The sequence below is a fragment of the Orcinus orca genome, chromosome 21 (genome assembly GCF_937001465.1).
Source record: "Orcinus orca chromosome 21, mOrcOrc1.1, whole genome shotgun sequence".
NCBI lineage: Eukaryota > Metazoa > Chordata > Mammalia > Artiodactyla > Delphinidae > Orcinus > Orcinus orca.
The window spans coordinates 9,781,322-9,803,056 of NC_064579.1; the positions used below are offsets into that span (position 1 = coordinate 9,781,322).

Here is a 21,735-nt window from a genome sequence, read left to right on the forward strand (position 1 = left end):
TCTAAGAAATGTTGCTTTAGGGGAAGTACAGTGGTGACCCAAGGTACCCAGAAATGCCCCAGAAATGCACAATAAAGCCAGTACACAGCCTTAGGGACCAGTAAGTCTTAGCTAGTGAGAGGTTTCTTTAATTGGGGAACAATGTAAGATTCAATTAAAGAAGTTCAGCTCATAATTCAGCAAAATAAAATAAGGTTATTAGGGGTCTCACATGGGCTTCTTCATTGCTAGGCAGAGAAAAGGAGTCTCAAATCTCCTCTGATTACACTCCTGCTAATTTCATGCTGAAGGACCTGCTATGTGACACAAGTAGGAGCAAGCGGAGAGTGACAGTAACTGACACCTGAAACCCCAGGAAGAGGGCATGTATAAGAGCCCCTAGAGATCCAGACACCCCAGTACACCCCAGGGCACATGTAGCTCCACAGCCAAAACTGAGTCATATTTTTTGCTTTCAGAAACTGTTTCTATGGAAACTCACTAGAAAGGTCTCTTGGTCTCTGCAAGCAGAGATCATTTTGAGAGATGTGTGGGGTTTTTTGTTTGTTTGTTTTGTTTTTTTGTGAACGTAAAGTAGCAATATAAACGTGAGTAATGCATGATGTAAACAGAGTTGTGCTCCTCTATGATCTCCTACTTAGATAACCCCTTGGGGAGGAAGAGATGACATGGTTCCAGATGGCCATCCTGAACTACAAGAGGACACAAGGTGATGGAGAAAAACAAGGTGAGGCTGAAAGGGCAGTGAATCAGAACCCAAAAGATTAGTTGCTGCAGTACTGGCTGAGGGCAAGAGGAAAGGAAGAATGTTTTTCACACTGCAGCCCTGGGTCACGTGCATGAATGCAGAAGTCCTGTTCCAGCTCTGACATCACCAACTGAAGCCGAACCCGGCCTCTGTACCCTGACACCAAATTAAATCTCAGAGACAGAGTTTTGGGTGAAGTAGAAAAGAATAGCTTTATTGCTTTGCCAGGCTGAGGGGGCCACAGAAGGCCAATGCCCTCAAAACTGTGCGTCCCCCCTTGGAGAGGGTAGTGAGAAGTTTCATAGTAATGGTTCAAAGAGGGCATGATCAGCTCCTACGTTCTTCTGATTGGCTGGTGGTGAGGTAAGTGGGAGTCGGCATCCTCAACCTTCTGGTTCCAACCCATCTGGGGTCTCCGTGCTTGTGGGCAGCACACAGTTAACTTCTCCCACGGGGGTGGGGGTGGGGGGGGTGGGGGGGTGGTTTCAGTATCTGCAAAACAGCTCAAAGATATTGTTGTGTGTATCCCTTGAGGGGGAACCAGGAACCTGCCCCAAGGCTGCACTATTGTTTCTTTTGACTGTTCCTCCCTTGTCTCTGCATCCGCTCCCTTCCCTAATTAACAGGTGCTTGAATCTGCCCATTGGAACTGAGGGAAGGTCAGGGAGGCTGAACGAAGCTTATCTCCTGTAATAAAGAAATGGGGGATGCAGAAAGGCTTTTGTGCCCAGGAGCCCCACAGGGCCCTGCTTGGTATCAAAACTCTGTGAACTTAAGGGAACTTACAACCTCCCTGACTTCCAGTTTCCTCAACTATCAAATGGAGACAGTAATACTAAGCTCCTAGGGTGGATATGATAATTAAATGACACATATAGAATTTAACAGAGCCTGGTTCGAGGCCCTCAGTCAATATAAGCTAATGATAATGAAAATGGTGTTGAGAGTGAGTAGGGGTTGATCTACTGAAGATGGAACAAACTGTGGAGATAAATTCTAGGGCCAAATCCAAGCAAGAATAAAGCCTAACTTGGGAATTAAGGGTCGTGGGGCATTTTCTAAAGTTAACTGATTTCAAATACTTTCAATCCACCACTCTTTTAGTGCTTCACTTGTCTGAAAGCCATGAGGTTTAGGATCTGTTGTCTGATTATTACGCTTTATAACACACTCTCAACAAAGGAGATGAAAGGGAATAAATTATTTTGTAGTATTTCTTTCTCCAAGGTATCAACTGCTGATTTTGAGACACATAATTATTAAAATTATAATTGGCTATTGGCAAGTAGAACATTGGAAGCAAAGAAATGAATTATAAAAGAATGGAAACTCTGTGGATCATTTTTAGTCTTCTGAGTCATTGGTGCTACTTAGCGGCCCTCAGAGAAACAAATCAATAACTATTGTTTAGAACTTCCCTCCAGCTTCCAGTGCTTTGGGAGCCTTTTTTCTATCAGTGAGCCGTAATTTCATCAATATGGTATCATTAGCACACCACAGTTAGCAATTAACCTTTATCCAATAAGCTCCTTTATCGCTTTAGGAAAAAAACCGTCAGTCCCAGGGAATATACTCAGGTTTCAGTGGTACAGCTAGTTCTATTTAGGAGAGATGAAACAGCTGTTAAAGTTAGAGTCAGAGCTAGAGTAAGCAATGATTTGTAAGAACCAATCTCCTGCTTTTAAGGCATCCCAAGGAACGGAGGGGGTATCCATATCCGTCGTTTTTAATTTTGGTCAGAAGTAAAGTGCTCCCCAATAGGGGCACCGTCATACTCTGGTTTCTTGCAGGGCTCATTAACAACAGCTCCATTTTGGATACCAAAATATGTGTGAGTGTTCCAGTAGTTACGCTCCTGTATAATTACTTCAAATGATCCTCACATCAACACTGGGAGGCAGTGATAATTACGCCCATTCTTCTGATTGGAAAGTAAAGCTCACAAAGGTCAAGTAAACTGCCCTTCCTCCCACAGCTATTAAGTAGTACAAACCTTGGGTCATTCTTACTCATTTTCATGAGTACTTTTGAGCTAAAACATATTCCGGGATCCTTGCCCCAGATCTACCAGTAAATTTCTGGATGACCTTGAAAGTTGCCTCTCTGGTTTTCAGTTTCCTCAGCTGTAAAATCAGCTGTAATAACAGGGAGTTGGTTCAATGGACTCTAAGCTCATTTCTAGATGTGAGATCTATGATTCCAGACGTCTCCAAATTAATTTTGTATCTCAGCAAGAGTACTTTAGTATTAATTTTGTGTGTGTGTGTGTGTGGTACGCGGGCCTCTCACTGTTGTGGCCTAGTATTAATTATTGGTGCAATTACATCATAATGTCCCAGTCATTGTCCTAGAGTATATTTTGTAAGAGTAATGATGTTTTTAGTAATATGAACACCCTATGCGGCCTTTGTCTTTTACATTTTTGCAGGGTGTTTGTTGGCTCTTTTCTTTAAAATAGTGTCCAGGGTTTACAGATTATACTCATAATAATATTAACCATTAATTTCTTCCTAGATCTAAAAAATTGCTTCTGACATGTATTATAAGTAACCGGAATGATTTAAGTAGTCAGAACAAAATAATTAAGAGATGGATGACAGAGGGATTCATTCCTGCTGTTTATGTTAATGTGAATTGGCTGGCATATAAAATGTCATTAGTGAAGGCAAAAAAGATTCCAGAGACAGGTCTACGAATAGTCTATGTATTAGATGAAAACAATCCAAGTAGAGAAAGAAATGTCCCACTTTAATTTGTCATAGCCTAAATTAAATATAGAAAGACATAAAAGCTTTTGTTAAGATTTTTTTGTTTCATGTACAGGGACAGTTGGTCTCAAAAGATTAAAATTGAATACGATCCAGTAGAGAAACAGTAACTTTTGAAATTCACAAAAACCTTTGCAGAGGGAAAAAGGAGAAAACAACCTATGAAATAAATTTAAAACCCTGGAGAACGTTCCTTGGTTTGTCTAGCTCTTGAAGAAGAATCCTGTGGACCTTGCTCCTTCATCGTGCTAGAGGTGAGCTCTAAATGGAGTTAAATTCTCCTCAATTGCATGTTCCACTTACAGCCATGAGGTCTGAAAAGGGTTTAACAGGAATGGAGGAGGGCTGCAACACAATGATTGCTGTGGTTGGCACACATTATTTATTTTTATGTTATTTTATTTACTTGGGGGGAGGGTGCTTTATTTTAAACGAAGGAAATTCCTTGAGTCATTTATTCAAAATTCCGTTATCACTTCTGTTGCAGGTTTTAATAATGATACATACATATAGGTTAATGATGCCTTTTTTTTCTACCACTGACATGCCAACATTGTTTTTCCTTGTCTTTCACATCAAATATTATATTATACTCCTGCAGTCATCAAAGTTATTACTATTAGCAGGATTTAAAGTCCTTCTAAAAGCAAATGCAAGCAAGCTTTGTAATTTCAACAATAAATATAGAGAAAAAATAACTGTCATGGAATTTAAGGTATATAATGGTCCAGTATATATACATACACATACATGGATGTTTATGTATATGCAATTCTTCTTTTAATAAAAATCTATGACCTCAATACATACCACAGTTAAAAGGAGAACCACTGTGACTGAATTGGGAGTAAAGCCTTTTGAACTCCTTCTTCCCTCATTTCTGGTGGAGGTCACTGAGACACCACCCAAGTTTGAAAACAAATGATGTAGTCCATGTCCTTTCCACTTTTTATACATGAGGGAACTGAGGCCCGAACATGTTAAAATACTTGGCCCCATCACAGTCACTCACTCACCCACCTAGACTGGGACCTCACCCCGAGTTCAGCGATAGGATGATGGCAAAGCCTTTCTTTCTGAATATCCAAAGTACTGCCTTGTAGTCACCACTGTGCTACTGATTTGGGTCTGTGACCTTGAACACACCCGTTGACCTCATTGGACTGATGTTTTCTTGTCCTAATACAGGAAAGATGATAGGAAATATTAAAACAGGAAAAGGAAGAGCAGATCTTCTACAGGACAGTTTTATTTCTACAAAATGACTTCAGGTGCAATCCTCCAGACATCACCAAAGGCTTCAACTACAGAAAATGAAATGAAACAAAAGCTCTAATACGAACTTCAAAGAAAGCAAACAGTAAGAGAGATCCACTGGTACACTGGGTACCTACAATGGCATATTTCTTAAATACAACATGGAACATTTGCAGTAGAACAATGTGTGTTTCACTACTGCAATCCTTTTCTAAAATTTCCATGGTAGTGCCTCTAACAGGAGAGAAATGGGAATGTATTAGCCCTTCTTTTTTTTTTACTTTATTTTTTATACAGCAGGTTCTTATTAGTTATCAGTTTTATACCTATTGGTGTATACATGTCAATCCCAATATCCCAGTTCATCCCACCACCAGCACCACTGCCCCTGCCGCTTTCCCCCCTTGGTGTCCATACGTTTGTTCTCTATGTCTTGTCTCTGTTTCTGCCTTGCACACTGGTTCATCTGCAGCATTTTTCTAGACTCCACATATATGCATTAATATACGGTACTTGTCTTCCTCTGTCTGGCTTACTTCCCCCATAGGACAGTCTCTAGGTCCATCCGCGTCTCTGCAAATGACCCAGTCTCGTTCCTCCTTATTAGCCCTTCTTACTCTAACACCAGCTGAATTTATAAGCCGACTATATTCTCATACTTTATGTATAAATATGTAATCTTTAGCATCTCATTTCTCAATTTTGCCTTTACTTTTGTAAGTAAAATTATGAATTAACTTTAATAAAAAATAATGTGTCTCTACTTAGCTATACTGCTAAGTTTTACAGCAGGACCATAGGGAGGGGAAGAGGAGGAATAAAGACACAGATAATTCTAAAATAACTTTTCATTATATGGTTAAGGATACACATGGAGCCCAGAGGATGGTACAAACATTTTCTCCATGATTCACCTTTCAGATCATGTTAATTTCACCCAAGGTGAGCATAGATGAATCCTTCTTTTCTGTTCTCCTTCGATCCCATGGATTACTATATGCTGATAGGCATTAATAAATATTTTCTGAGGAATTTTAGAATTTTAAAATTAATATCCCTTTATACCCAAATATTTTTGTCATAAAACTTTTATCATGACCTATATAGACAAATAAACATCTAGAGAAATATAGGTTAGATGCACATTGATACATGAATTCAATTTTGCAAACTATTATATGTTCTTTAAAAAGTTTTGTCTATTGTTAATAAGTAGAAAAATATACAGTGTAAATGCATACACAAAAACTTAAGTAATGATTACATATTAAGAGCAAGACTTTTGCACAAAGAAATATATTTCTACTTGGTTGAATTAGAGAGTAAAAGGAAAAAAAAGAGGCCGGTGGGGTTAAAATGTGCTGAAGGTGGCTTCTGCTAGAGTGAGTTGTACACATACCTTCACATCTCTTCCAAGCTCCTCATTCAATGACATCATGTTGGTAGTTTGAATCAGCCTAGGTGGGAGGATTTACACCGCAGGATTCAGCAAACATTCCAAATCAGGATTTGTTCAACCAGTTCTGGAGCACTGATCGTTAAATAGTAATCAACACATCACTGTCTAAGACCCTGAAGAACCTAAAGAGGACCTTCACAAGCCTTCATCTGTTATCAAGACTCCTTAATTTATATCATGTACAGATTGTCTTACTTCACTACTTTTCTTTCCTTCCAGTTGTTTGGGTTTACACATTTAGATGTATTTGCAGCAAATTTAATAGCTAATATGCTGCCTTAAAAATTGTATTGTGCTATATTAAATACCAGAATGTTCCAAGAAAACTATAGTCATGTTATACAGGTTAGGAGAAAATAAATAATAAATACTTGCATAAAGATGAGAATTGAGTTGCAGTAACATCAGCAAGATGGCTGAGTAGGAAGCCCTGGACCCTCCTTTCTCCCATAAACACAATTCAGCAATAGCTTATGGACAGATTTCCTTGGTGAGAAATCAGAAAATGTAAATTGTGACAACAGTAACATAAAGTGTGTGTGTTGGGGGGAGGAGTCATTAAAGTTTAGAAGTTTTGCATGTGATTGAACTTAAGTTGTTATCAGCTTAAAATAAACTGTAATAGCTATGAGATATTTTATATAAGCCCCCCCATACACATACAAAATACCTATATAGAAGTTGCAGAAAAGAAAAAAGAATCAAAACATATCAATACAAAAAAATGACAAAACCAAAAAGAAGACAACAAGAGGAGAGACAGAAAAAAAGAACAACAAGACTAACAGAAAACAACGAACAAAATGGCAATTATATATCCTTTCCTATCAATAACTACTTTAAAGTAAATGAGTTAAAACTTCCATCAAAATATATAGAGTGGCTGAATGGCTAAAAAAATAAGACCCAAGAATATGTGGACTACGAGAACATCACTTTAGATTTAAGGACACACACTAACTGACAGTGAAGGCATGAAAAAAGATATTCCATGCAAATGGTAACCAAAAGAGTGTGTAGGTGGCTATACTTATATCAGACAAAGGAGACTTTAAGTTAAAAACTGTTGCAAGAGACAAAGAAGGACATTTTATAATGATAAAAGTGTCAATCCACCAGGAAGCCATAACAATTATAAATGTAAATGCATCTAACAGAAGAACATCTAAATATATAAAGCAAATGCTGACGGAACTGAAGGGAGAAATAGAGAACAATAAAATAATAACAGACTTCAATACCTCACTTTCAATAATGAACAGAACACCCAGAACAGGAAACAGAGGACTCAAATAACACTATAGACCAAATGAACCTAACAGACATGTACAGATGTACAGAACATCCCACCCAGCAGCAGGGGAGTACACATTCTTCTTAAGTGCACGTGGATCTTTCTCCAGGATAGATCACGTGTTAGGTCACAAAACAAGTCTTAACAAACTTAAAAAGGTTGAAATCATACTAAGTATGTTTTCTGACCATAACGGTATGAAACTAGAAATCAGTAACAGAAGGACCATTGGAAAATTCACAAATATATAGAAATTAAACAATGCACTGTTGAACAGCCATTAGATCGAAGAAGAAATCAAAAGGAAATTAGAAAATACCTTGAGACAAACAAAAACAAAAGCACAACATACCAAAACTTGTGTGACGCAGCAAAAGCAGTACTAAGAGGGAAGTTAAAATGCCTGCATTAAAAAAGAGGAAAAAAAAAAAAAAGAGGAATGATCTCAAATAAACAACCTAACTTTACAACTCAAGGAACTAGGAAAAGAACAAACTAGGCCCAAAGTTAGTAAAAGGAAAGAAATAACAAAGATTAGAGCAGAAATAAATAAAATAGAAAAACAATAGAAAAAAAACAATGAAATTGAGTTTTAAGTAAACAAAATTGACAAACCCTGAGTTAGACTAAGAAAAAAAGAGAAGACTCAAATAAATAAAATTAGTAATAAAAGAAGAGACATTACAACCAACCCAAAAAGAAAAGGTGTAAGAGACTACTATGAACAATTGTATACCAACAAACTGGATAACCCAGAAAAAAATGCATAAATTCTTAGAAACATACAACCTACCAAGACAAAATCATAAAGAAATAGAAAGACTGAACTTACTTATAACTAGTAGGAGGTTGAATCAGTAATCAAAAACCTCCCAACAAAGAAAAGCCCAGGACCAGATAGTTTCACTGGTGAATTCTACCAAACATTTAAAGAAGAACTAACACCAGTTCTTCTCAAACTCGTTCAGAAATATGAAGAAGAGGGAACACTTCCAAACTCATTTTATGAGGCTAGCATTACCCGCAAGCCAGACAAAGACACCACAAGAAAAGAGAACTACAGGTCATCCTTGATGAATAGATAGATAGATAGATAGATAGATAGATATAGATGCAATAATCCTTAACAAAATATTAGCAAACTAAATTTAACAGCATATTAAAAAGATCATATACCATGACCAAGAGGGATTTATCCCTGGGATCCAAGGATGTTTCAACCTATGAAAGTCAATTAATATGCTATACCACGTTAACAGAATAAAGCATATGATTGTGTCAATAGATGCAGAAAACACATTTGACAAAATTCAACACCCTTTTATGATAAAACTGCTCAAAAAACAACAAAGAAATTACCTCAACATAATAAAGACCATAAATGAAAAGTCCACAGCTAACATTATACTCCACAGTAAAAGACAGAAAGTTTTTTCTCTAAGATCAAGAAGGCAAGTATATCTACTCTACAGGTACCACAGCAATTAGGCAAAAAAAAAAAGAAAGGAAGGAAGGAAGGAAGGAAGGGAGGGAGGGAGGGAGGGAAGGGAAGGAATCCAAATTGGAAAGGAAGAAGTAAAATTGTTCCTGTTTGTAGACAGCATGATCTTATATATAGAAAACCCTAAAGGCTCCATAAGAAAAAGCTATTAGAAGTAATAAATGAATTCAGTAGAGTTACAGGATCCAAAATCAACATACAAAACTCGGTTGTGTTTCTGTACACTAACAACGAACTATCTGAAAAGGAACTTAGGAAAACAATCCCATTTACAATAGTGGAACCTTATATTACTTATACTTCATGTTTTATTTTTTTAGTGGCTGTTCTGGGATTTCCAATATACATCCTTAAGTTATCAGAGACTGCTTTCAAATACTATGCAACTTTGCATACAGTGTAACAACTTATAATGGTATACTTTTTCTTTCCTCCCTCAAATCTTTGTGCTATCTTTGTTATACATGTTACTTCTATATATGTTATAAACTCCACAGTGCATAATACATTGCTACTACTTTTGCTTTAGACAATTATCTTTTAAAATGGTTAAAAGTAAAGAAACGTGTCTTCTATATTTATCTTCCTTTTTACCATATCTAGATATCTTTACTTCTTTGTGTAGAACCACATTTCCATCTGGTATCATATTCCTTCAAACTAGAAAGCTTCCTTAAACATCCCTTGCAGTGCAAGTCTTTGGCAATGAATTCTCGTAGCTTTTGTTTGTCTGAAGAAGTCTTTATTTTATTCATTTTAAAAAGATATATTCATTGGGTAGAGAATCTGGGTTGACAATTTTTTTCTTTAAATACTCTGAAGATGTCACTCTACCATTTTCTGGTTTGCATAGTTTCTGAAGGGAATTCTGCTGATACGTATGTTTCACTCTCACTGCCTTCAAGATTTCCTCTCTATCCTTGATTTTCAGCATTTTTACTGTGACATGTTCTGGTTCTGGTGGGTTTTGTTTGTTTGTTTTTAAATTCTCTGGAATACTTGGATCTGTTTGTTTTCTTTCATTAAATTTGGAAAATTCTGTGAATTGTTTCGACAACACGTGGAAACCAGCAAGAGAACCTTGAATTGCAATGGATTGAAACAAAGTAGAAGTTTGTTTCTCTCTCATAAAAAGAGTCAGAATGTAGGCAGTCCAGAACTTTCACGGCAGGTGGATCATCATCAAGGGCCAAATTATTTTTATTTTTTGTTTTACAACATTTTTACGGTGCCTTAGGGTCTAACATGGGTGCCTGAGCCTCAGTCATTATTTCAGCATTCCAGCCAGCAGAAAAAAGAAAAAAAAAATGGGAGAAGGGAGAAGAATGTCCCCTCCCTTTAAAGACACCTAAGAAACTTCTTGGAAGTCTCATCTGATAATTCTGCTTATGTCTCTTGGCTAGAACTTAGTCACATTGCCCACACTGAACACAAGGAAGACTGAGAAATATACTTTTTATTCTGGATGGCCATCTAGCCAGCTAAAACTCAAGAGGTATCTAAGAAAATAATAAGGAATATATAGTAAGGTAGGAGGCGAGTAGCAGTCTTTTCCACAGCTGTGCATGAAAGCCATGTGCTTAGCCTTTAAAAACTACAGATAGCTGGTGTTTCAATTACCTATTGCTGTGTAACGACCACTCCAAAACATACTGGTTAAAAATAACAATATTATCTTATTTCTTATAATTCTGTGCTTGGCTAGGCTCAGTTGGACGGTTTTCCTCATCTACATGGTGTCTGCTGAGGATCACACATGAGGCTGATTTCAGAGGAGAGCTTGGCCAGCACTGGAATATAAAAGACAGCTTTGCCCATGTGTCTGGGGTCTTGGTAGGGAAAACTGGGTTGTCCACAAGGCTGCAATATCTCCTTCTTTCTCCATCAGGAGAGCCAGGTCTCTCTACATGGTGGTGAAAAAGGCTCTAAGAAAGTAGGTATAAGATGCCAAGTGTCTGAAAGCCTAGGTCCAGAGCTGTCATGATGGTACTTCTATCGTATTCTATTGGTCAAAGCAAGTCACAAGATTATCCCAGATACAAGAGCAGGAGAAAGAGACTCCGCCTTTGTATCGTAGGTGAGGCAAGTGCACAGAATGAGAGGATGAATTGCTGGTGGCCATCTTTGGACTCAGATCACTACTTCACTTAGAGATTCTCCATAGGCTAGGAGTTTGCTGAAGTTGTCTGTTCTTAGAATGAAAGGAAGAGAGGAAACTCATAGGTGGTTGGGTTTATGCACAAGAGTTAGAATCACTGGCTCACTCTGGTATCACTGCCAGAATCCCAGCAGACAAGATCTTGGAAGCGGCACAAAGAAGTACACATAATTTCTACATAGAGAAGCTCCTAAAGCAATGAAATTACTCTCAGACAGTGTTGTCAGCAGTTTAGACTGGTATAACCTTTCTAGGTAATAGAAAGGTTAGAAAAATGTGTGTCCCATTGACTCAGTAATCCCAATTTTAAAGACTCTATCTTAAGCACATATTTTAACAAGTGTGAACAAAGATGTGTAATGCAGTGTTTTGTATATGGATGCAAACCTGGAAATAATTGAATATTTATTAGAAAGGGGAGATTTATTTAGAGGGTTAATGGAATACACTGCAGTTTTAAAAAATAATAAAGTGTGAAAAGTCTTCACCATATCTGAAGTAAAAGCAGCCTAAAAAGGAGACTATAAAATTGTACGTGTATAAATTGTATATAATTTCATTTTCTTTTGCAAAATTATGCATAAGAAAATGTCTGGAAAAATATACATTAACAGTGGTCATATTACGGTTTCTATTACTTTTTCTCAGTTGTATTTTCTAAACAAAAATTTTTTTACGATAAACAAGCATTATTAATGTACTAAAATAATATTATATACAATATTAAATACTAAAGCAGCTGCATAGTGTCCACTTGGCTTGGTTTATGTTTTCCAAACATAACCATGTGAGTAACTTTATGTGGGTTCTTTTTGTTCTTCCCAAGGAACAGAGAATTATATTCAAACATTCCCTTTCTGTACATAATTTTAATTTGTGAGCCCTGCCATCTGTGTGAGGCTTGTTGCATCACTCCTTACTAGAGATTATTGTTCAGGCTTTCCCACTTTGGAATAATTACAACAGAATAACCTTGAAGTTATCACCTCTAATAGCAAAAGAAAGCAAGGTCCTGGGAACCTGAATATCCTCTAAACCAGCATAGAAAGCCAGAGAATCAGAAGGAATGAGAATCAGGGTATAAAGATTTATTAGGCTAAAACATCATTTCAAAAGGTCAAAATTCCACATTATTTCATTAGGTTTGAAGTAACTCATGAAGGCCTTCCCACTTATCACGTGCCCAGTTTAGGAAGGTTGTTAAATGAAATAGGAGGCATGTCCCCTGGAGAAAGAGAGAGAGAGAGAGAGAGAAAGGGAGAACACAGACACAGAAGAAAGCCACCAGGAGCGCTTACAAAGCAACCCACCCACAGACACTGACACGAGGGTCCCAAGCAGGCAGAGTTTACAGAGAGCTCATTTGTAATCTTCAAGACTCAGTCCAAATTCTGATCTTCTTAAAATTCTCTCTAACCTCTGCAAATCGAACATCATGATTGTTATACTCCTGTCTTCTTAATGTAAGGGCTGGCTATCTATTTGATACCATCTAAATATTACTTTGAATCTGAATTGGTATCTTCAATATTCTGCTTTGGGTTGTTACATTTTTTTCAGTTTTATTATAAAATCACTTCATATTAAAATTTACATAAGTAACATTCAAATATATTTTCATCAAAATGCAAAATAATAAAGGTTAACATTGTTGAGCACTTACTCTATGTCAGGCATTTAAAAAAATTTACATGTACTTCTTCAATTCTTGAAACAGCTCTATGAGGTAGCTTATGTTATTATCTTCATTTGGCTTAAGGAAAGCAGGGTACACAGAAGTGAAGTAATTTGCCCAGAATGTCTCCAGAGCTAGAACTCTTAACCTCTATATTATACTATTTCTCATTAATATAAGATAACATGGAATAAAAATGGGAATGGTACCTGCACAATTATGTGAGACAGCCCTGCCTCTGTTACTCTCTGGTCATTTGTCTTTCCAGAGATTTATCTATTCATTTGCATGTTCATTTACATGTATGAGTACCAAGTATGAGTCTCACTCCATAAACTATGCATGTACAATGTAATTTTTCTATAACTGAACTTAATTGGTCTAATTTTTCTTACGGCACAAACATATTCTTTTTTAATTCCACGTCTCCTTGACACTTTTTCCTGGATTGTCTGTAGGTTCTTCAGGGAATGCCAGGTACTACATTATGGGGAACCATCGGGGGTCTCCATCCTGAGACATCCATAGTTCCATCTGATCCTTATTCAGAAGGATCACTGTCAGTGACAGAGAGGCCTCTCCAGATCTGTGTCTTTCTTAGCTATTCCTGCATCCCGCAAAAGCAGATGTAAAATTATCCCACTGTTCCCAAACTCCCCTTGGGCTGCAGTAGGAAACCAGGTGGGGCTGCAGAAGGCCCTTCACCACCCAAGCACTGCTACTCAAGTGCTTCTGAATCCTCTTGCAGCAGGGGGAGTTCTGGGGCCTTGTCTTAGAACGCTTACCTGGGAAGGTCCATGGAGAGCAGTCCAGGGTCACTGGCACTGGATTCCTCAAATGTTGCTAGAGCTTCTATTATTTCTCTTCTCCTCTCCCCTTCCTCTCTGGCATGGTGAGAGGCTCTGTCTCAATGGATATGTAACTCATTTACCTTATTTCTTTGATGCTTTTATTCTCCCACTTCAGGGAAAAAAATTGCTCTGATTGTATTTTTCCAAATCTTCGAAACTCAAAAGCCAAGATTTAGAAAACAGTTATAAGGTTTCACTATTATATGTGAGGACTGTGATAGGATTCTTTTATGTAATCTTTATCAAGCTATGGTGGCATCCTTTTACTATCTATTGAGACTTCTACTATTATCAAGAATGGGAGTTGAATTGTATCAAATGCTTTCGAAGCATCTATTGAGATAACCATATACTTTTCCTTATATACATTCTAAAGTAGTAAATCACATTAATAGATAAGCATATATTCAGTCTTCTGCATTTCTGAGAAAAGGTCTCCTTTGTCCTGAATTATCAGCCTTTTTCATGTGCTGGTGGCTCGAGTCACTGAGATTTTGAAAACCCGTGATTGAGTTTGAGCATTTTGTAGGTGCCTGACTCCGATCAAGTCACTTAATTTTCATTAACTTTAGTTCCCTCAAGTGCAATATAAGTACTTCCATCCTAGTCACAAAGTAGGTGTTAGGATTAGGTAAAATTGTAAAATTCTTATACAGTAAAAAAAAAAAGAAAAAAAATGTTGTACAGATATCATTTATTACTTCAGGTATTCAAGAGAACTGAGTGATTATACTTGTATCCTTACCTAGCATGCCGTTAATGAGGATGCACTAGTGTATTGAATTACCACTTCGTGCAGCTCTCCTTTTTTCTAGTGGCAGTGGCTCCACGCACCAAATGGGTTAGGAGCCCAAGGCACACAGGATGATAAGTTAATTTTCCCTAAGACTGCACCAATGTTAGAAATGCTGTCATGGCTTCGTGTGAGGGTCCAGGGATACCGACCAATAGTTCTTGGTTAGTAGCTGGAGCTACTTCTTCAAGAATAAAGACCGTATTTGGATGGGTAGAAAGAAAATGGCCCGTGGGATGATATTTTGAACGTTGACCACTAGATGGCATTATGAGCCTATCAGAATTGTTTTAATGAGGCATTTATTCACCAGTTAAATACTAATTAGTTAAAGAAAGATATTAGTAAATGGAAGTTAGTGATAATAACAGCACTATCTTTGAGAAAGCTGTTTGTCCTCCTTGTCTGAATATCAGCTAAAGGTAGCAATAATATCTAGAGACAATGTTATTTAGCCCTCATTTCAAAACAATCACCTCCATAAGGAAAATAATTACACTAAAGCAAATGGAAAGGATACACTCTTAGAAACAAAAAGTCAGTGAGAAATTCTATCAAAAAAAAACTAAACATATTTTTGTTCTCAACTGAATTGCCTAAACACTTTGTGAGATAAATGAATTCCAAAAGAGTTTAGATAACTTGGCTTCAAAAGGAAGTGGGTAGGATGACAATGAGGAAATAATTTTAGGTTTAACTCAGAGAGGGCTGCTTCTCCTGTCATCTCTTTGGGGTTGCTTTTGGCAACGGAACACTTAGATGGATGGAATTTAGGTAGTAATAAGAACAAATATTCGAATGATTATTAATTCTTATTTTAATTCATATTAACTATCATGACAGGAAGTAACTGAACTTAAAGCTAGGACTTCTTTGTTGGGGACACTCATAGTAGCATTTACTGACGCTAAACAAACACTGGCTTTTCTGGTTTATTCTGCTTTCCTATCATCTCATCTATCCCCTCCATGCATCTCCACTTTCTCCAGTACACCTTTACAGGTTTCCCCAGCTATCAGAAAGTAGAGTTCCTATGGACCCTTTCACAAGCCACGATGCTGTAAAGCAAAGAAGCAACTACCTTTGGACACATCTTGCTAATGGAGGCACAAAATAAATGGAGATAAAGCACAGATGCTCACAGACACAGTTCAAAGCTATGGCGGCCGCTTGCTGAGATCCTGAGTGTGGTTCTGGGGAAGGAGCTTGACGGGGCCATTCTCCCTATTCTGGGTGCACAGATGCCTCTACTAAGTCTCAATGCAAAACAAATGCTGGGGTCTTCCCTGGTGGCGCAGTAGTTGAGAATCCGCCTGCCAATGCAGGGGACACATAGGTTCGATCCTTGGTCCAGGAAGATCCCGTGTGCCACAGAGCAACTAAGCCCGTGCGCCACAACTACTGAGCCCGCACGACACAACTACTGAAGCCCACGCGCCTAGAGCCCATGGTCCGCAACAAGAGAAGCCACCGCAATAAGAGCCCTGAAATTATTCTGGAATTTCAGGGGGTTTTGTTTGTTTTTTTGTTTTTGTTTTTTAAGTACAGCCCACAACGAAGAGTAGCCCCCCCTTGCCACAAGTAGAGAAAGCCCACAGTAGAGAAAGCCCAGCAAGGAAGACCCAATGCAGCCAAAAATTTAAAAAAATTAATTTAAAAAAACCCCAAAAAGCAAACGCTGAATGCTATTTTTGCTTTTTACCTTTTATCGTAAAAGCGAAAATCCTCTTCAGATTTCTTTCTGTTAGATAAAATAGGTACTAATGCAGATTTTTCGTAAAAGCAAAGCGGCTTAGAGAGAACTTTTGAAAATTGGAGGATACCTGCACTCACTCTCACAGTATTTTAAAGAACGAAACACCTCTCTCTCTCTTTAATCTCTTGAGAAAGAAAGAGCACTCCCAAGTTGGCAGCTCACACTGCTCAGAGTGAAATACAGTGGTCTGTGGGTGCCGGAATCATGCCTGGAAATACTGTCCCCAATACACACATGTATAACATCAGCTGTAAGTACAGCTTGTGTATGGTCCTCAGTCCTACTTGGAATGTTTGAGATGATTGCCTACTAGGGATCTCTTTACAACTATGAAATAGTAGACTTTTCATCAACAATTATTTCATAATTTATATACATAGATAGGCTTGATAAGGAAGAGACCAGTTTCTAATGGCCAGGGAGTTTTAGGAAAGAAGAAGAAGAAATACTCCCAAAGACTTACTAGTGCATAGTAATCCAATATCTAGAGCTGAGATCTGACAGAAAAGTTCATAGATGTCAAGGATTCTAAGAAAATATGTTTACACAGTTTTCTTGGGTCACATTTTTGGCTTCAAACTTTATTTCACGGTTTTCAGGAATTCTGTCTTCACAGTGAATCAGTAAATGGTCAACATTTAAGACACGCCACTCTTCTGAAATCAATCAAAGTTCAAGTAGAACATTCTTAGTCAAGTGTTGAGTCATGCTGACTAAGAGGCAATGGTGCAGGGAGGTGGGAGAGAGGATTGAGGCCCTCACAGAAGTCACTTGATTAACAATAGCTTCATTCTAGGACTGGAGAGCTCTCTAGGTCCAGGAGTCAGAGTTCCTAACCAATGGGAGAGACAGAAGCTTGAACAGCCCCCTTTATTTCAGTGGGAGAAAAATCTCTGGAATGTTATTTGCATAACTGTGACCTCAATTCAATACAACATGTCCAAGCAGGTAAGACAGAATCCACTATACTGGAGGTCGAAGTCTCAAGGGTATACTTTTAACATTTCCATTACAGAAATTCTTATCATGGGATAATGTTCTCATCTACACAAGGTGAGACTATAAGGTAATGTGATTCATTTAACAAAAACAACAAGCATAACAGAATGCATGCAATGAGATGAATGTGGGCTCTTGTCTTTGGAGAATAGATTTGAATTTTGGAAACAGCCAAAATGTCAGTAGCTTGGAGGTAGTGCAAGGGAGAACTCTTAAAAAGCTGAATAATTGGGAAGATTGAAGCTGCAGTGCGCAATCTCTTTTTTCAAACAGGAGCTTCTTTTGGTTTTCACAAAGACCTTCCCTGCCTGAGGTAAGGTAGCTTGAGACAGAGAGCTGTTATTTGTGATATGGTCATGTGTGGACATTCCATGAGAAAGAATGCACAACTTGGAGAGTCAACTTGATAGACCTTGAAAAGACTTAATACATGATAATTGCATAGACTAATTGAGGATGTCTATATCTAAAGAATTGAGATTTTGAGTCACGTGCCGTTATAAGGAATTCCAAGGATCCACTGAATTTATCCTATTCTGGAATTTCAGTTTTCTTTGTTTGTTTGTTTTTGTTTTTATTAGTACAGCCCAATAGTCTAGGTATATGTTCTGAGATTGTTTCTTAATGTGAAATTTGCCTTATTCTCTGCATTTAGGATAATTGGATTTGGCTTATAAGAAACATGAGAAAAGAAGATTTACAAGCAACCTATGCTAGATTTAAGATCTTCTACAGAGAATTGACTTAATGTGGTCTCCATCTTCTCCACTGACAGAATCCCATGATTTGGACTAGTGCAAAATGAGAGAATTGGATTAGATGTAAAAGGTTTCTAGAAAAAACTCTGAGTCTTCCGCCCTGATGATCTATGAGTAGGAAATGTGATAATATAGCAGCCTACCCAGAGAGCTTTATTCCATGCTGCCTATTTTCAGAAGGAATAATGACTTCCCAACTGGAGAGTCACCATGTTCATCACTTACAGAGGCTGGGTACTTGGCAATCTCGACCAAAATATTAGCTAAGGATACCTGGGTAATAAAGGAAAGCCTTCCTTATTGATATTTGCAAATTACAACAAGTCTTGATGTGGCTTTGAGTTATGTATCACCTATATGATCTATTGTAATTAGCTATATATATGACATATAACTGTACATATGACACCTATGCACACGACAGATATGTGTAGATGTATATTACCTATATGAAAGAATATTTGGAAAATTTTCTTTTCAAGAAAGTATTTCTGTAGATTTGGAGACAGTTTTCTTGCTCCACAATTGTGTATTTCTCCTCTTATTCAAAATACTCTTCCGTGTAAGAAAGTGACCAAGGGGACTTCCCTGGCGGTCCAGTGGTTAAGACTCTGTGCTTTCACGGCAGGGGGTGCGGGTTCGATCCCTAGTCAGGGAATTAAGATCCTGCATGCCGCGCAAATGCGGCCAACAAAGAAAAGAAGAAAAAAAAGAAAGTGACTAAAATGCAATTGTCTTCCTCATCAAAGGAAATTAGATTGATTATATTATAAGTCTCCCTCTCTCCACCAAGTCGAACAATATTAGCCTCCCGTTTCATCCTAAAACAAAAAGCCTTCAGGAGCAGGGGTGAAGGGGCCACAGGAAAGAGGTACACTGGAAAGAACCCTGAAATGTGGGACCCATTTCCACCTTTGCCCTGGAGCAGCTGTGTGCCTTTGGGCAAATCATGTGACCTCTTAGGGCTTCAGCTTCCTGGTCTGTAGAATGTAGAGTTGAACCAGAGAGTTTCTTAGGCGTGTGTGCACAGAAGAATCACGTGTGTCTACCCAGTGTGCACAGAAGAATCACCTACAGTCTTCGAAAGAGATGAGTTCCTTGAAATAGGTAATGGTGTTTTAAACCCAGAGCTTACCACAGGATGTGACGCGTAGTTAAGGTTGCCAGATTTAGCAAATAAAAACACAGGATGTTCAGTTAAATTTGGATTTCAAATAAATGATGAATACATTTTTAACATTAGTATGTCCCAAATATTTATCTGACAACCTGACACATAAAGGAAGTCAAAGTTTGTTCATGTGATGAACTTACATCACGAAGCCTCTACTGGTGGGAATTTTAGATAAAGAATGGGAAGTGGTAGGGGTGTGGAAGTGGGTGTGTTTCAGTAGTTTTTCGGTCATACCACATGGGGAGTCTCATGCTTTTTTTTTCAAGCTTTATCAGCCTTGGTTGGAGTACTTTTTCAACCTTCGACAAGAACTGTGTCAACTGGAATGCTTTAGGCTGTGAGTAAAGTATACCTCAATTAAAATAGTTCAAACAATAAGGAAATATATGGATTGACTTAACAAGAGGTCTGGAGCTGAGATGAAGCCATCAGGGACCCAGGTGTTTCCATCTTCTTTCTGCTGGGACATCCTAGGTGTGTTGGCTTTCACCTTCAGGACATTAGAGGGGAAAAGGAAAAACTGTATATATATATATATTTTTTTTTTTGGCCATGCCATGTGGTTTGTGGGACCTTAGTTCCCTGACCAGAGATCAAACCCATGCCCCCTGCAGTGGAAACAGGTGGAGTCCTAACTACTGGACTGCCAGGGAAGTCCCTATACATGTACCTTTTTAACTGAAGGGAAAGGAAAACATTTCTAAGGGCTTTCTATCTCCAGAATACTTCCCGTTCAAACACATTGGCCAGAATTGGGTCACATGCCCGTGCACTAGCCCAAAGGGAGGCTGGAATGCAAATTTCAGATGTTTTCACTCTTCCTGGTAGGAGGCAGTTTCTGTAAGTAATGAAGGAAATGGTTGGAAATCAATATTGTGGAGGCAACTGAGTGTCATCCCTAACCATCACATCTGGGATAAGCCTCTTCTTTTTTTTTAAGCCTTTTCTTTTCAATGACTCCGACACACTGATGGATTCTTGCCTGGTGGACCAGTCTGAAGGAGTGGGGAATGCCTCACAGTTTTAGGTGTTGTTCTTTTGAAGGCCTTTATGCATTAAACCCTGACCCCAAACAAAGACACATTTATGTTGGTCCCAACGTAGCCCTTTAAATGTGTTCTCCTTTAGCCAGAATGATTAGAACTTCAAATTTCACAATCACTTTCCTTTTTGCCCAGAAAAATATTTTTTTAAACTTGAAGAATACTTTTTCTTTTACCCATTATTCACTTCAATTTTTCATGCCAAGCTTATGGCACAATATCCCGCTGAGTATACACACAACAGTCTTCGAAATGGCAGAATCCTCATTTCAGAGGGGACTTTCTTTCGGTTGGATTTCATCCAAATGTACTTTCATTCTTAAGTATGCTATTAGAAGGAAGGTAAAACAGATAATGATTTTCTTTTGATGCTCAAGATTGCCCAAGATTTTTAAAGCGCTCTGCACACTGATTTTAACCTCTCATCACTTCGATCAGGTGAAGCAGGCCAACGTGCAGTGTTTCAGTGTGGGGAATACTTAACTAGTCTCAAGACCTGCAAAAGAGGTTTGGCCCTGATTTGCACACAATGTTATATACTTTTGTTCACCATGTAAATGGGGCCTGTAACTGGGGTAAATTCTTTCACAATGTTGCTAAAGCACAGATATTAAAGTGCATTTTCTCAAAGCTTACATAAAATTCCAAGTGGTGTACAAAATAAGTTTTAAATGCTACATATGGAGAAAAGAGAAGAGAAAGAAAATTAGTATTTAATGAATAGCTTTGCTATTCAAGACATGATGCTTAAATGTCTGACATCTTTACATTTATATAATCTTGAAAACAACTTTTTGAGTTATTTTACAGGCTATTGATTCATCCAAGGTTATACAATCTAATGAACATCAGAGACAGAATGAGAATTACTGCCAAAGACTATTCCTGCAAAGGAAGCGATGTGGAGTTTTTACAAACACACACTTGATAAGGTAGTTTTTTCTTAGTCTTTGCCTGTTTATTAAAATAGAATTTCTGTTTAGGGTTGAGTTGCAGAACAAGCTTTAAATCCAAAACAGCACTCTCATGATCATTAGCAGGATATCCAATCAGAGATATTTTCTTCAGAAAGATTTGTACATTTTCTCCTGCCCACTGGTAAGGATAGGCACGTCCTCTGGAACTCAATGCATTACACATTCCAAGCATAGCAAATCAATCATTAATTATTCTCAGGAAGAGTGTTCAAAGTTCTCTTCCTTCTTTGGGTGATATGATACAACATGAAAAACAAAACAAAAACCCTGGGTACTTAGTCCTTAGGTAGTACCTGATCAAATACCCCGTTTGTTACAGATCCTTCAACTTCTACACTGTTCCATCACTTCCCAAGATAAAAAGGGGGGTAGGGGCTTCCCTGGTGGCGCAGTGGTTGAGAGTCCGCCTGCAGATGCAGGGGACACGGGTTTGTGCCCCGGTCTGGGAAGATCCCACATGCCGCGGAGCGGCTGCGCCCGTGAGCCATGGCTGCCAAGCCTGCGCGTCCGGAGCCTGTGCTCCG

The 21,735-nt window shown here is 38.2% G+C and overlaps 1 long non-coding RNA gene across 3 annotated transcripts in view; it reads left to right on the forward strand.

Annotated features, from left to right (window-relative positions):
- Positions 1-19,456, forward strand: part of LOC117198077 (uncharacterized) — a 31,469-nt gene extending 12,013 nt beyond the window's left edge. For 2 of the 3 annotated variants that reach the window (XR_007474655.1, XR_004479018.2), the window contains exons 2-5: positions 642-727; positions 3,655-3,770; positions 4,705-4,876; positions 17,915-19,456. This is a non-coding gene — a long non-coding RNA (uncharacterized LOC117198077). The remainder of the gene's footprint in view (positions 1-641; positions 728-3,654; positions 3,771-4,704; positions 4,877-17,914) is intronic. The other variant, XR_004479017.2, reaches the window with a different exon arrangement.
- Positions 19,457-21,735: the final 2,279 nt, after the last annotated feature.